At 32.7% G+C, this 18,092-nt stretch overlaps 1 long non-coding RNA gene across 1 annotated transcript in view; it reads right to left on the bottom strand.

The window, feature by feature from the left end:
- The window catches only part of LOC111083024, a 28,645-nt gene that overhangs the window by 4,620 nt on the left and 5,933 nt on the right, over positions 1-18,092 (bottom strand). The window contains exons 2-3 of the long non-coding RNA XR_002612824.1: positions 15,698-15,792; positions 5,028-5,031 (exon numbers count right to left, since the gene is read on the bottom strand). This is a non-coding gene — a long non-coding RNA (uncharacterized LOC111083024). The remainder of the gene's footprint in view (positions 1-5,027; positions 5,032-15,697; positions 15,793-18,092) is intronic.

The raw sequence follows: 18,092 nt of genomic DNA, 5'->3' as shown, positions 1-18,092 counted from the left end.
TAAGGGGTTAATAATGGCTGGAGACGGCTTAAATGGGTTTTGTCGAAACGTTGTACATTTGCTGTCATGTTAAACTTATATTAAAGTTTTTCTTCATTACCCATTTAAGCCGTCTCCAGCCATTATTAACCCCTTATGTTACGTCATTTTAGTGTCTACTGACTGACTGACAGAAAACATACTTCACTGGTTAAAACAGGTGGCCCTGGGACACCTTTCGGGAAAACAACATTTTTCTCCATATACTTTCTCATTCACGAATTTTGTATCAGCTCAATAATATCAAATCACATGAAACTAAATATATTTTACTTTTAAATTTCACACTGTTGACAACATATTAAGGCTTATACGAATTTGTGACTGATTTCAAACGCTTTACGAGAAGTAGTTAACAGCTACACATATTTTTCCAATGAAGTACTAATTGAGATTAAATACAGGCTTTATATTTCTAGTAATCACACAGGAAAATTCAAATATACAATTTCTTCCCGGAAGGGTGTTGCATACATTAAACCTTGCATATAATAACCAGCAAAGTATACATGTTTTATTATATATATATATATATATATACACATATATATATTGTTTTTGCGTTGCAAGTCGGTAGACTTACTGCCGTCCCACCTTGAGGCATATCATAACGTAATTAATATAACCTACATATGTTTTTCCGATCATAAATAAACGTACGGCTTTCGAGAGTATTTAATTTTAATTCAGTCATCATCATATGCGTTTCAGACGTCCACAAATATAATTTAAAATAAAATAAGGATCCACACAAACAGTTTGCACCCCGTTGTGTGTATAAATATGTTATGGAAGTAAAGTATTTAACCATAAATATATCTGTACGTCTTATATCTGCCGCTGAAAGTAAGCTGTTTCTTTCATCATCCATCTCATAAGTTTTTGTTTTCCGCTCTAGAATGCGTTCAACATAACTATATTTAGAGACAGATTAGTTACGTCGTACGTATTAGTGTTTCTCTAAATCTGAAGTAAAAAAATATCACCAGTGCGAGTCTCTTGTACAGCTTCACAGCTTGGAATTTAAAGCTTAAAACAAGTACATACATGTGGATTAATACCCCTTAAATGAATTATAATAACGTACGTAAACAGACACATAGCACGTAGAGAAATAAATACACACAGAGATGAAAAGACAAACAAATACCAAGAAATATATGTATTCAAGAAGAATAACAAATATACAAACAAAAAGATAATCACGGATACTCAGGCAGATGGAGGGATGAAACACACACAGAGACAAACAGAGGTGGAAACAAATAAACTGGTGGACATAAAGGCGAAAATACATACATACAAATAAGAAACATAAAAGAATACCAAAATATGTATAAGAAAAGTATGCAAACAGAGCTAAACAAGTTAACATACATTCATTACTGGTAAAAGAGAGAAAGATGGGCATGTATTTATAACGATATTTCCAGTGCACAAATAAGTTGTTTTATCCATATAGATATGTCATCTCATTATGCATTTCAGAAGGCGTATACGTCATAATGATTAAAGGGGCTATCTGGAAAGAGAGTTATACATGAAATATATTATTATAAAAGGTGGTCGAAGTCGTACAAAAGCACCTGGTATTATGTGATGCAGCTCAACCTTAATTACGAGCAAACATCATCAAGTCAGTTTCGACCCGTTCTTTACATATAAAAGCATACACATTCAAGTCATTATGTACACTGCACAATGGATGTGTCCTCTTCCACACTTGTCACCATACACAGAAACAGAGAATAAACAGAAGTGTTATGTTTCATACAAACTAAATTCGTCAAAAGCGACTGTTGTTTTGTTAAAAACATTTTCTCCAATGTACATATCACACCCGATGTTCTTTGTCTTGTAAATATTTGTCTAATGCTCCACTTTTAAAAGAAGTGCTCTAGACAAGCAAAATCGTTTATGCATAAAACAGACACTTCAACATCTACTGATCTTAACAATAACGATGCATTTCATGACATTTTCTTACACATAATGACAAACACTAGCTCTTTGACATTAGAGATAACTATCTAATTAAAAATACTGCTTTAGCACTAGTTTAATTATGTTGCACAAGCCGAGTATACCTAATCACCAAACAAATTAAAACTCTTCGACAATAGGAAATCTCACTTCGACATACCTTTTTTTGAAATCAAATTCTTTTCGATCATTGCGAATATTCATCATGAATACAGAGTTATGTAATTCGGTGGTATGACGGTATTATAAAAATAATTTTTCAATTCAATGGATTTTACAGATTCAACAGTTCAAGCAAAATAATACTATATATAACTCTAGAAATCGCCAAATTTGTCAAATAATGCTTAATAGCATCTTCTTTTGATTTAGCATGATGTTTACTTTTCGCAGTTACTTAAGCTGTTTATGTAAAAGTTTGAAGGAGAAACACACACACACTCATTTTGAGTAACAAATTGTTCGATCGCTCTATGTAGCTTATTGAAAGTGAAACGGAACAAAATAATAAAACTTTGCTTAACCAAAAATATATCTAATTAGCACAAAATTTCAGAATTTTTTTTTCTTTGTGGGGTTTGAGAACTACCTTGTTTTTGTCTTAAGAAACAATTTCGTCCAACAGTATTAAATCAAACGTAAATTAATATATTCTAAAATATTACTCTGAGCAACATTGTTTTTTCATCGAATGTAAGGAAAGGTTTATTCTATCGACATAATTTTCAGCAACATTTTAAGGGCGTTAAAGATGGAACATTCTATTGGGTGGCACTTCGATGTGTCAACATATTTAGTATGTACTAATTAAACTATTTAATTAACTTTTTTTTTCCTTTATGCAGCCTACGCAAATTTATGTTACTTCAATTATATATATAGCCTTTTTTTAGCTTTGTGCTTAATAACAAATAATAACATGTTTAATTCAAATTGATCAATTATGATAAATAATTTCACCGTAACCTCCTAAAATTCTTGCAATATCTATTTCAAACAAGTCATGCAATAAAATATAACAGCAAAAACTAATTTGTAAAGTTACAAAATGAAATTATTTTATACTATTTTTGATACACACTTCGAGTATGACTACATAAAACTACACAAAAAGCTATTGCGCACAGCTCTACCAAATTCTGAGCTAACAGACAAAAGAGATGACAGCGCCCACCGAGTAGTAGGATTTGAAAGTCACTCTTATAGTGCCCTCCACAGTCCCAAGATGGGAACGCATTTTTGGGGCAACGAGCCGCGAGCCAAGAACCCTCGAATTCATAGTTTAAGTTCGCTAAACCCAAGTCGGGCCCGTTACGCCAACGACGCAGATATAAAATGCTCAATCTTTATGGGTTTTTAGCAAATTACAAAAGCAGCTGCCATCTCTTCAGTCAAATTCTCTACAAAGGAAGCTTATGTTGTACATATTCTTATTACGGTATCTACATTATTTTTCTTACCCAACAAAGCCATGTTCAACTTTCAACATAATGTTAAAAATTAGTTTGTTAGAGGGTTAGCCTCAACGCCTCCCCCCCCTCCCCCCCCCTAACGTTCTCTTAGTAGATGTAGCTCCTCTGATTTCTTTGGAAAGGTAGTTTACCTGAATCCTATTCTAAAATATATCCACCACCACCCCACAATGTTGCATTTTCACCCTGATGGACAATGTTTGTTTTTCAAGAGATAATGCAATAATCCATTGTTCTCTTATTGCTCCGAACAGTATTCCAGCACAACCACTGGATCTTAAACGGATTGAGTTTTTTTTTTTTTTACTATGATCGTCGCATTTATCATCTTACTTCACAGCAATCCACTATTGTAAAAATGAACAAAACGCGTCTTATTACGAGGAGTCTCCGTATGCTCCTCGACGAATCAAGGCTACCTTCGCAGCAAAAAGTAACCCTTATTTAACAAAAATTAATTTTGGTGTTAGTGAGATTTGATTAGTAATGTGAGAAATGTGTGAAATCCGGAAACAGTATTTGGTGAATTACGTAAAAAATATAATGAAGTACATCAATTACATCGCTCTCGAATTTCTTTTTAAATCTTATGATTGAGCGAGTCTTTGTACAAGTAATGCGATAATTCCCAGGGCATTTAGTTCACTACAATATTACAGTAATTTATCCATTTATCATGATACATTAGTGTTAATAAAATATTTTCCATGATCATAGAAGATTCATCATTTATCATATTATGGAAAATTGACTTAATCGTAAGGGAAGATATATCGTTATAGTGAATAAAAAACAAATTTTAAAATGGAAGAAAAGCTCTCAAGTAGTAGGCAGGAAAGATAAACCAATGAATAGATTGAATTAAATAAAGTAAATAATTATAAAAGAATAAAACAGTAATATATTAAAAAATGGCGAGGAAAACCCAAAAGTTGTGTTGAGACACGAAAACACGTTTTTAGTTATTGCTAGACAGTTTTCATTACCTAAACAAGTTCCTAAAATGTGTACCCCTCCTCTCTCTCTCTCTCTCTCTCTCACACACACACACACACACACACACACACACACACACACACACACATATATATATATATATATATATATATATATACATATATAAATTACCTGACAAAATGATGCGGAATATTTCGTCTGTTTGCTGAATTTGGCGCAAATCTAATCGGAGGGGGATATATCTGTGCTGGCCGTTCCTAATTTAAAAATGATAGACTAGAGGAAAGGCAGCTAGTCAATACCACCACCGCCAACTCTTGGACTACTCTAATCGGGGATGTCCGTCATATAACGCCCCCCCCCCCCATGGCTGAAAAGGTGGGCATATTCGGTGATGGGATTCGAATCCGAAACCCACAGATTGCGAGTCAAGCGCATTAACCACTAACCCATGTCAAGCTCTGTCAAGTTCACAATTTTAATTTTGAATAATTCTGTTTCACAGATGGCGCTTTCGTCACCTAAATGCTGCTATTCGGAAAATAATTTGTTTTCTTCAACATACAGTTTCCGAACAAATCTTTGCACCCTTTGATGCTAACTATAAGTTTAGGGGTTCTATCCCCCCCGCGGTGGACAGAATGCAGATAGTCCATTGTGTAGTTTTGCACTAAGACAACAACAACTGATGCTAATTTGTATAACAACTTTTAATTTTTCTGTTTTTTCACGCTCGAATAGAAATTTCACTTAGATCTGGAAATTATAAAATCATTATTTGACGAAAGTCTGTGTATCCACTTATAACTGGCGAACCGCTAAACCGATTATTACCAAACCTGCGATACACCGTTAAAGGCCCCCACAGAGGGACACATGGAGTTGGCATTCGGATCTGACCCCCATTATTCGATGACAAAAAACCCACTTTGAGACTAATAATGGTTGGAGACGGCTTGAATGGGTAATGAAGAAAAAAACTTTAATAAGTTTAACATAACAGCAAATGTACAACGTTTCGACAAGGTTTTGTCATCATCAGGTACCCATTCAAGCCGTCTCCAACCATTATTTGACCACCATTATGTCATCCCCGGGGGCTCTTATGTCTTCGCAGTGAGTTGAATGGGCAAGTCATTTATTATAGAATAAATCAAACGGGCTGTGGTTTCTTGAAGAGTGGTAGTTTACAAATCATCGATATTTCCTTTGAGATTTTTCAGACGTCTTTGTTAAACTTCCAGAATATCACATATTCGTCGATATGTGATACGAGAATTTACAATCTCCTTACAAAGTCTTACCTACTTTCAGCAAAGATTATTTAAAATCGAATAACAAGCTTCTCTGACTTTTTCTCAATGTCTTTACCGTTGCCAATTCAATTCATTTGGAATTCCACTTCAGTAGCACTCATTTCTACGCGATTAGATTGTTTGTTTGTTTTTTGAATTTCGCGCAAAGCTACACGAGTGCTATTTGCACTAGCCGTTCCTAATTTAGCAGTGTAAGACTAGAGGGAAGACAGCTAGTCATCACCACCCACCGCCAACTCTTGGGCTACTCTTTTACCAACGAATAGTGGGATTGACCGTCACATTATAACGCCCCCACGGCTGAAAGGGCGAGCATGTTTGGTGGAACGGGGATGCGAACCCGCGACCCGCAGATTGCGAAAGCGATTAGAAGTAAAATATTCAACATTGAAGAAATTCTGGGTTATTTTTGTCATTTTTCTTTTGTAGAAAACAACTACTGCATGCTATAGCCCGTTATTTCATTTTATCTATCATTTTTTTGCTTGCGTTGGTTTTTGTTAATTGATACATGTGATAAAATTGCTTGTTGAGTGAAAATACATAGACACGAGAGATACAAATCACTTACCAAATTATAGAAAATAATGTGACGACATCGTATGCAAATGACTTTTCCAATATTACAAAACGTTTTTTCAGTCTCCCCTCCCCGGTGAAACAGCGGTAAGTCTTCGAGTTACAACGCTAAAGTCGGGGGTTCGATTCCCCTCTGTGAACACAGCAGACAGCCCAATGTGGTTTTGTTATAAAAAAAAACACGTTTGTTTTTAAAGACAAGAAGCTCTTAACTTCCAATAGCAGATATTAAGTACGGACAGCCCGATGTGGACGTTTGTTTTTAAAGACAAGAAGCTCTGTACTTCCCAATAGAAGGTATTAAGTACAGACGGCCCGATGTGGTTTTGTTATAAAAAACACACACGTTTGTTTTTAAAAACAAGAAGCTATTTATTCCCAATATGACGGTAAACTCCAAGCTTTTCCACAATATTTTTTTTAAGTGATAGAAATTTCAACAAGTTGGCTACAATAACAAAAGCCTCGAAGAATATAACCGTCAGTCAATGGTCAACTTCCAAATCATTTTAACCAAGCAATATCATGAAAATACAGAAACAGCCTATGATTGGTAGTCACCAAAATTTATCAATGTCTCAAGGTGTTGGTTTAAAGTGGTCAATATTGATCTGTTAGAGATAACTAAAGCCTAGAAATATATATATATATATATATTTTTATATTCAACAGATTCAGTTATAAAAGGACAGATTTTACAGTCGGGATTGCTGCGATACATACATCTAGCATTGGAGATAAATGATAAACTCTGATCAAGCTAGTTTGTTTTTCGCAATATGCCTGGTACAGGGCTAACAAAGTAGAGAACCACTTAGAGCGGCAAAATAAAGGAGCTACGAAATAAAACAAAAATTATCAATAAATTAATTTTCCCAGGTTTTTTAACACTTTTAATATCACTTCTCTTACTATGTGTCCCATGGTGGGTCACTAGTAAGTTTACTAACTCACAACGCTAAAATCCGTGGTTCGATGCAGAAAGCCCATTGTGTATCTTTGGATTAAAACAAAACAAACTCCTACTATGTTTCCCCTAATTGTGGGTAACCAGTGGGGATGTTTAGCTTCGCGCCCTCTAGTAGATATTTATTGCTTTTTAGAAAGCATAAAGGATCAAAATATTCCATAACCTTCTAAGTATAAATAGCAAAAAAAAAATTAAAAAAATAAAAAAAAATAAAACTTTGTAAACAAGGACATTTTGGTATATCCAAGCAAGATGCGAGCTTGACAAACTTTATTTTTTTGTCCTGGACGCTGCAAAATATTAAAAAAATATTCTTAAGTTTGAAAAGTTTGTATAAAATGAAAGTTAAAACATTGATAACTCAAAACACGTTCAATATTCACAATTTTATTTCGGAGTCATGCCTTTCTTTTTTTGCGTTTGAAATGAACAATTTTTGGACTGGTTCTTGGGTGCTAGACTACATTTTTTGCAATCTCCTTCGCATACTATGTTTGAAGGTAATTCATTTTTGGCAAAAAGTATTTCCTTTCAATTGTTACTGTTGATTGACTCTGAACAAAAATGTCTTTGAACAACCGGTCAAAGAATAGATCTTCAATAACAACGTTCACGCTATACTGTTGTCCCCGAATTTGAAGGTTAAAAGAGATTCCTTTCCTTCTTTTACCCATTGTCTTACACACAAACAATAATATGACCATTTCCCTCATTTAAGAGTTCAAACCATCCAGACACGTTACATGATTAAACTATTTTGCATATGCAAATACATGGTGTGTTCCAGAAATGTGGGTGGTGAGGGCCTAATCAAATGACCAGTTAGTGCACGCCTTAGGATTTATTGCATATTCAGATTATAAATTATTAGTATGCATATTTACTAACACATTAAACCAAGCATTTGTTGTTTAGCTGGAGGAAGTTTAACGTAAAGTCTGGATTGTTGTACAAATTTTAGAAAACAATGTGAGCCATATAAAAAGCGAGTTAGGCTACAGTTGGTAAGTTTGTTAGAATGAGGTATTGAGTGATTGGGTTTGTTAGTCAGTTAATGTGTAATCAAGATATAATTCAGTTAGTTTTTCTGTTACTTTTAACCAGTAACTTAGTTTAGTACAGCGAATATTGAAATCTTGTTTCGACGAAGAAAAGACGTACCAAATCAGGTAGAAAGTAAAATTTTTGAGCAGACGTAGTTTTAAGCCTATCAGCGAACGTTTCAAGTTCAAAAAATAAAACGTGTTTGTTATCCTTGGGTGAACTGGACTTTACATTGTTATTTTTCATTGAATATCCAAAAGAATTCAACCAACAATATAAACCATTACAACAGTAAAAAAACAACAACATAGAATTACCTTCACCAGTTATTTTGTTTTTCAATAACTATGGGTACTTGGTTGGTTAAAATGTTTCACAATTCCAAAACGTTCAGACATTTGAAATGTTCTTTTTTTTTTTTTACATGTTCACTATGGTGAGTAACCGAAAACTCAAAACCACACACATAATACATGTTTTCAGGCTTTTTGTAATAATTTCAAAATATTAATTTCTCTAACATTTGACTGAACCCACAGCACCGTTACTGTTTAAAAAAATATTTGCATGTTCATTCAGTACTTTCTGTCATCCATCTATTCTTGAAGAACAGTAAATAGCTGCCGCGACTGTCTTTTGAAATTGAGTAGTAGTCTTGAAATTTAACGCTTAGTAGATGATTAAAGACTTGGGCATGGCAAGGCCTGGTGGTTAGGGAGCTCGACTCGCAATCTGCGGGTTCGAATATCCCGTCGCTGAATATACTCACCCTTTCAGCCGTTATAATGTGACGTTCAATCCCACTATTCGTTGGTAAAAAAGTAGCCCAAGAAAAGAGTTGGAAATGGGTGGTGTTGACTAGCTGCCTTCCCTCTAATCTATCACTGCTAAATTAGGGACGGCTAGCGCAGATAGCCCTCGTGTAGTTTTGCGCGAAATTCCAAACAATGAAAGAACAAAACTTCATTTTCAACAAACACCTCTTTACAGTTCTATGTTTATCTTAGTCGTAGAAATGTTAAGGTCCCTTGCAAGTTATTTGCTCACTTCATTTTCTTTGTCAAGAAGATTTGATTTGTTTTTTGCGACAATTTTTCTTCTCCAATGCAAAGTGTAGACGAATTACAACTTTTATGCTTGCTTGAAAATACACCAGGCCACCACCACCATCAAAGATGTATGATAACGATAAATCTCTATAGGTTCAAACTGTCTTTGTCGTTCCGCCGTACAAATAGATCTGACATTTTCAGTGAGATCAATATCTGTATGCCACACCGAACACGACAGCAACATATATTTAACATCTCCAAAGAATTCGCTCATCCCCAGTTGGGATCTCGCTTGCTGCTTTCATAACGTTCTTCAAGTAAACATCTTGTATCACTAAGCCAAGATATTATGATCATTAGAGTATTCTAAAAAATGGTGTGCCAACTTGTGTGCCGATGTATAGATAGGGGAAAAAACTTAATAACTTATCTATATATCTGTCTATAAGATAATGTTTTAGATCAAACAGAAAAACATATTATTACATCATAAGAAGGTCGACAAAATCCACTCAGTCATAGACAATTTAAATGATAAAGGTTACATTTATAAGTTTACGTTCAACACGCACAAATGAACCCTACAAATAGGATTTTAAAAATGTAGCACAAGGTAAAGATTTTATAGCAATTGAATATCAATTTAACCAATCGTGACTATGCAAAAAAAATTGTAACAAAAACATTTTATTTTATCAAAATATGCGTAATCAGTTAAACAGGTTATTTCTCGTCATAAGCTGTATTTTAAGAGGGACACAGGAATGCGCGAGTCGCCCATAACTCACGAATGGTTGGACATAAAACATGTATTCGTAACTTCAAGATACAGAAAATTAATGCTCTTACAGACTTAAATACAAATTGTTACATGTGTTGCTAAGCGTATTAAGAATAAAAATCCCAATGATAATTTCGTTTACCCAGTTGCAGACCTTTAAAAACAATAGTATTTTCGATCCAAACTGGATTGATATTATTATTATTATCTCGCATACAAAAAGGTGGATTACAAATTAATAGGTTTGAAATGACTGCTATAACGGTAACTTGGAGGAATACAGAAAATCAGGGAGAGTTTTAAAGAGAATATTAGTAAATCGAAATAAGAATATGAAAAAAAGACTTGCTGAAAATGCAAAAGAAAATAAGTGAGAATTTCTTTAACTACAACGAGGACAAGCAAAATATTAGGATGGAAGTAAGTAGGGAAAGCTTTTACCTAGCGACCCGTCCACCCGTCTTTTTGATGGGCAAAATCTTTAACAAGATGGCGACAAAACTGGCAAAAAAAATCAATTTCAGTACAAAAAATATGATTGTTTAAAACACAGAAACGGGAAAATATCCGTGTCCTTCTCCATGGCCAGATGGTTAGGGCGCTTGACTTGAGGGTAGCCTTCCAGCCGTGGGGGCGTTATAACGTGAAGGTTAATCCAACTATTCGTTGGTAAATGAGTAGCCCAAGAGTTGGCGATGGGTGGTGATGACTAGCTGCCTTCCCTATAGTCTTTCACTGATAAATTAGGGGCAGATAGCCCTTGCGTAGATTTGCGCGAAATTTAAAACAAACCAAACCTTCACCATATAATAAAGCATTCGGTTCCTGCTGTTCTTTCTTCTTGAACTGTTTACAAGCATTGATGTATATCAATGCATTAACTTTAAGTACTTTAGCTTTTATAGTATCAAACTGTATTCCAGCTACAATTTAATTAAATAGTAATTTCAAAGTCCACCTGAAATCGAACCATATTTACATTCCCCGATTTGTTTCTTTTCACAATAGAGATAATTAACCAAACTGCATGAAACTTCTGGCAAACTTATAAATTGTACTTAATTTTGGCTTCAAAACGTTATATAAATTGGCTTAATATTTCTATAATTTTTAGGTTGTTAAATTTCCAAAATTTTGTTGAGAGAGAGACTGTTTTGAAACTAAAAATAAAATATTTTTATCTACAATTTTAATTTTTGTTATCGTTAAACAATTTGTTTCTAATTAAGCACAAAAACTACACAATGGGCTATCTGTGCTCTGCCAACCGCGGGTATCGAAACCCGGTTTCTAGCGGTGTAAGTCTACAGAAATACCGTTGTGCCACTGGAGGGCAATTTAAACAGAAAGGTCCATTTATATATTTCAAGCCAGTTTCAAAAAAGTTTATAGGTTTTGAACATATTTCTTTTGATACATTATTTCGCCGATTACAAAGGTCACCGCTTCTTGTTATAAATCGTATGAAACGTGGTGAAACAGAAAAAAAGTTATCGGTAACCCTGTAGTCTACCTTTCAAAATGGCGTCACCATTACCTTTGCCAGGCTAGATAACAATAATTTTGTTAACAACAAGCTTGGTCAAGATAACTTATGTCTAACGAATATAGATTTTTTTCATTATATTATAAGTTAATTTACTTATTTACGTTGTTTGAATACGATAAACCTAAAACTATTATCTAATAAATAAGGATTTGAGACATCGGAATATTTTGACATCGCCTACGTATTCACTAAACCTAAGCTTACCTGATATCTTCTCATCGAACAAAGTTTATGAAGCTTTAAAACAAATATATAGGGAGGTGGCTGGAGTGGTTTGAAGAGAACATTTCCCCCATTCTAGCGGTATAAAGGGGCCCTCAAATGCTAGTCAAAATGATAAAAACATGTGCACTGTTATCAAATGTTAAGTATTAGATAATATCACCACATCCCAGGGCTTAAAAAAAAACAGGCAATCCTCCCCCACCCCAACAATAAGAATCTAGAACTGTCTATTCACAGAAGCACGATACCGAATCCATTGGAAAGTTCGCGCCTGCGGTGCTTAATTTCTGCTTCACCTCTTTATAGAAGTGTAGTTATATAAGACTTGATCAAATTTCAACTTTTGCTCCTGAATATGGTGATGTAAGAACACTGAAACATGTAGAGTCTGTTTAGGGCTGGTTCCTATTTTCAATAAAGTATCTATTGTGCAATTATTTTAAAGTTGTACTCCTTTTAACTGTATACATAAGCTGATAAAAGATGCTTTAGAAAGTCACTTAAAGCTTACAGTTTTGTTGAATAGTCAACATAGTTTCTCTGAGGGAAAATCTTGCCTTACTAATCTTTTGCTTTGAAGAGGTTACTGCTTATGATGATGAGTATAAAGTGTAGATTTTCAATATTTAGATTAATTTTCAGAAAGCTTTTGACAAGGTGTCATATAAAAGGATCATTAAAAAATTATCTATGGAATGAGGTATAAAAATTAGCTTAGCTTGTTAGATCAAAGAATGGCTTGGGGGAGAAAGCAAACCATTGTTCTAAATGGAGTTAAGACAAACTGGATTAATGTTACAAGTGGGGTACCTCATGACTCAGTGTTGGAACCTTTGCTCTTATTGATTTACATCAATCACACAGATAAAGGAATGGTCAATAAATTTCTTAAATGTGCTCAAGATATTAAGGTCTTAGGTGTTACTAGCTGTGAGGAGGATGCTGATGTTTTACAAAAGAATTTAGGTGATTTAGTGGATTGGGTAAATAACTGGCAGATGACTTTTAATTATAATACCTGTGGGTATTCATAATTTAAACCATAATTTTGGTGGGAGTCACCACAACATTGTTATGGGAAAAAGGATATTGGTGTTTCCATTGAACAGTCTCTTAAGCCATGCAGCAGTGTACAGTTGCTAGTGGTAGAGTAAATGGGATTTTGAGTTGTATTTACAAAAATATTAAATATAAATCTAAAGACGTTATTATTTCATTGCATATGTCACTGGTTAGGCCTTATTAAATTGAAAGTATAGAGTCTTGGGCTCCTTACCTTCAAAAGGAGAGTGAATTGTTGTAAAAGGTTCAAATGAGGACTATTAAGATGGAAAGATTGTCATACAAAGACATATTAAGATTTCTGAAACTGTTTTCTCATGAAAAAAAAAGAAGAATTCTCTAGAAAGGATCTATCTGATTGAGGTTGTTAACAGAACTGATAGTGTTGTTGCATTTAATGATTTTAGCAGAATTTTACTTTTCTAAGTAGTTGTTGAATGTAGTAAATTTAAGAGTGTTAAATGGAAGGCTGGATTTGAGTTTGCAATGTCTTTACCACATTATATAAAAGAAGCTATGAAGCTAATCTCATACAGTGAAAAGTAAAGCCTAAAAGTTGAATAAAATTAAATAATAAAGAAAAATAATTATTGATTGTTGAAAATGTAGAATCAAGAGGAGGGTAATTTTGGCTCAAAATGTTGTATCAGCATTTTGTGTATTTACCTACAAGTGTCTAGAATATCAATAAAAACTCTTGCTGCTATAGTTTGTGAAAAAAGTGTAAACCAAATGATATTCAGCTCTATTTTAAATGATTTTGACTTAGTTTATGAGAAAGAAAAACTGCTAAGTTACAAACTCATTTCAAAATATGCTGTAGATTAAAGTCAATTGTGTAGATTATGAGTAAAAAACTGACTTTGTGTTGAGAAGAAAAGATTTCTGTATTTCAAAAGAAATATTATTTTAATATTATCTTTATATTAAAAGAAAATTGGATTGAAATTATCCAAAAACAAGATTCATACTATTTTGAAAATATTAGAATACTTAATGTAGCCAAATAGCCAGAAAGTTTTGCCACCAAAATAATCACCCAATTAAAGTATGCCAAGGTGTCTATAAGAGAATTTGTTTGTCAAAAATACTTCTGTTATATTATTTCCTTTATTTACCAAAACAAAATTAATTATCAACACTTGTTGCTAATTGTAATGCTAATGTATCTTTACTCTCGATGAAGAAAAATAATTGCAGAAACTTTATGAAAAACTATGTAGTTGGTGATAATTAGAAATTATTGTTATGCTTCTTATGTGGTTTGAGCATTATATGTTATTTATTGTTAAATAAAAATCCAAACCAAATAACTTTCTCATATGCAGAGATATTTGAATTGTTATGGCAATAAAATATACAATAGAAAACTATAAACTGTTTTGCATGAGAGCATCAATTTCTAGTTCTAATAGATAAATTGCTGATGGCATTTTAATAGAAAGAAATTCCCAAATGAATGGGAGTTAATTTCTCAGAAACAGTCTACATTGATGGAAATATGTTGAAAAGCCATTATGAACAGTTAGGACTATTAGATAAAGAACATGATATACCAATTTTAAAAGTAATAAGGTTCAAAATCATTATAGAAAAGTGCAAAATCCTTAATACTATTTTCTGAAGAAAATATTATATAATGTTCTTTGGACATCATTAGCTCTTTCGTATTTATGCAACATTTATAAGTATTAAGGGAATGACATCACTAATGTTTTTCATTATAGTATCAATAAATAAATTCAGGTTTTTACAAATGTAACCATTAATACAGAAAAGATAAGAAACAAATTATGCTATCATAAAAATTAATAAAACTGGGGATAACGCAAACATGTAGAGTATTATTGGAAAGTTCTTTCTTTTCCTTTTGACGCAATTACTTCAAACAAACTAAAATTTCCTCACTTTTCCAGTTCTGCTTTTAAGTTATTCAAAAATACATCTAGAAACTTGAGTAAAAGCACACAAATTTCTGCAAGTGCAATCACAGTTACACAAATTCAATTGAAAAAAGCAGAAATTATGTATCAGTACCAATTCTGCAAGTGTGCTTTTACATTTTAGCTATTCATGAAGCTAAAAACTATAGCAACAAATGAGCTATTTGCATAGCATTTGATTTTGACCTATTATATATTTATGTGTGCAACATTATCATGATCTAATATAAAGGAACTAATATAATAATCATCATGGAAATCATAACTAATTGGCAAAATAAGTGAACATTCCTGTCTTTGGCAGAGTATCAGTAACAAATGATTTCTAAGTACATCTATGTCCCAGATGTTTTTTTTTTCAGAAACATAAGTGTTTGGAAATTAGTAATCCTATAAAAGTTAATTTAACTGGTATAATATATTGCTGGACCTATTATAAGTTAGCTTCTTTTAGTTTACAAATACTATAAATATGACAAGTATACATTTGTCAGACAAGTGCTACTATAAGAAAACAATGAAAACTTTTGTGCTACCTAATGACAGTAGATATATATATATATAACCTTTTGTATCAAATATTGCTGTCAAATCCTGACTGATAAACAACTAACTATCTCACTATTTAAGCTCAAACATTAACAATTAACAAACCCTCCCCAACTGTACACATATTGTGGAAATGAATAATAAAAGAATCTATATATAACACATATTCATCTTACCTCTGGCAGATAATTTCTTTGTGTTGATAATCTTTGCAGCAAATTCTAATAGAGTTATATTCTGAACACATCTTCTCACAATTGAAAAAGCACCCCTGAAAAGTTTTTTAAATATTCATAAATCATATACTGAAAGTGGAATACATTGATAAAAAAAGAATTACATCAGGATGGATGCTTCATCAAAATAATTTCGAATAAATTACAATTTATTTCAACAAATGATTAAAAATTAACAATGCTTAAAATTACAAAAATCTTTAAAATTATTTTACATCAGAAGTTAAATTTTTTGAAAGAGTACTGCACAAAAAAATGACATTCTTGCTAACTAACCCTAAACAGCCAGGGAAGCAATTAACATCTAAAAATATAGCTTTATAGATACAAGTAAACTTTTTGCCAAATCAGTAGACATACTGAACCAAACACAGCTAGCTGCATGAACTCAGGAGCCATAAATGTTGCTAAACCAATAACAGCTCTAAATAAAGAAGTAGACTTTCTAGACTTCTACCAGCTACATCAACTGCTGGTCTTAAGCATAAAAAAAGACAAGTGTTATATTAGGACCTTGTGTTATTTCAATAAAACTATAAAAAAAATGTTTTTTTATTATTATGGTTTTTTTTTGTTTTTTTTTATTTGCTATCACAGTTATTTAAATCTTGTAAAATAACATGTAGTTGGATACCTTATATGACCCCTCAAATTTAATCAGTTTCTTTAATGAGGGCAAACTCACTTAAATCCCTTTCTAGCATGCAACCTATTACTAGACCCTGTTACCTGATAATCCTGTTACTTAGAGCTAAGACTTGCCAAGACCAGCAGAAAACATGGAACTCTGGTTCAGCAAACCTAGATCTACTAGAACAACAACAACTATAATTATGCAAACTTGGAATTTAATTACACCAATTACTTCAATATCACACCATGAGGAGTTGAATCAGTATTATTTCTTTCTTCAAATGAAGGCTCCTGTAGATATTTTATCATTGCATGACAAATTATCATACCATTACACTTATTACATTCACAGAAATTATTTATGTTAATAAGACTATAAAATTTCCTACTTGAATTTTGTGCAATCATCTTATCTAAGCTAAAGCTACAGAGCATGATGTAACTCAACAGTCACATGATGTACACTGTTCAAGGTGTTTGTTGATTGATTATCATAACTATTGTAAACACGTGACACCTAAATATGCTGAGCTAAGGTATGTAAATATGGTGTGTCTAGTATAGTGATTGTCTTTGTTGCTACTCAACATGTGTATTGTCACTTGTCTAGTGTTAACGAATTTTGTTAATGAATGGTTCCCAGGAATCTGCGCTGTGCCTTTATTAAGCTAGTAGAAGGTACTGTCAAACACCTACTTGCCACATTACAGAACAAGATTGTCACAACATCAACATGTATGTATGTATACATAAATGAAAGTCAAGCAAGCCTGTACCCAATACGTCAACAACAACTGCTACACATATACAAACTTTGTAACTAGCAGTCCAATAAAACGTATAGAAATTAAATTGACATATACGTACTACATCAATAATAGCTACAAGTATACAAGCTTGTAAACTTGTAGACCAATTGGATCAGTTATAGATACATGAAACAAGGTGTCAGTAGACCTAAAGTAACTAAATTAATAGCATATACATGTATATAAATCTGGAAGTCACTGGTAGCAAATAAACCAACACAATTAATAATAAATACATGAACTTAGGTGTCAGTGGACCTATTACTTCAGTAATAGCTATATATAAATGAGTTCAAGTACCAATAAACTGGCTGTACCAGTGACAGCTAAATATATACGAACTAAAATGCCAATAGATCAAATTGACTAATCACAAATACATGAACTAAATTTAACTTTTTTCAAACATACATAATATATGCAAATAAAACAGCAATTTTTCTCAAATAAGACATTTACCCAATCTCAAAATTACCAACACATCCTCACTTATTATGTCTTGTACAAATAATCCCAACCATTTTATGTAACATACACATCGACACTGTAATCAATTTCCTGCAAAACATTTTCTGTTTTAATTACATTTTTCTGTTGTTTAGCTATAATGAATAAAGATAGGTAAGTTATTAATAATATCACACCCTTAGATGTTAAGTTAGCATGCAGCTGTCATGATGAATAAATAATGAAATTTATATGTGGCCCCAAAAAATATAAAACAAAAGATACTTAATTATATACATTTACACTAAAGCAACTGATTAGCTCATTTTCCAACTCATTGAAACTAAACCACATTAAATACATGAAATTATAACTTCTTAGATTACTTTAATATTTAAAAAAATGTGTGTGTGTGTGTGTGTGTGTGTGTGTGTGTGTGTGTGTGT

Source organism: Limulus polyphemus, unplaced genomic scaffold (genome assembly GCF_000517525.1).
Source record: "Limulus polyphemus unplaced genomic scaffold, Limulus_polyphemus-2.1.2 Scaffold90, whole genome shotgun sequence".
Taxonomy (NCBI): domain Eukaryota; kingdom Metazoa; phylum Arthropoda; class Merostomata; order Xiphosura; family Limulidae; genus Limulus; species Limulus polyphemus.
This window is presented reverse-complemented; position numbering and strand designations above follow the sequence as displayed.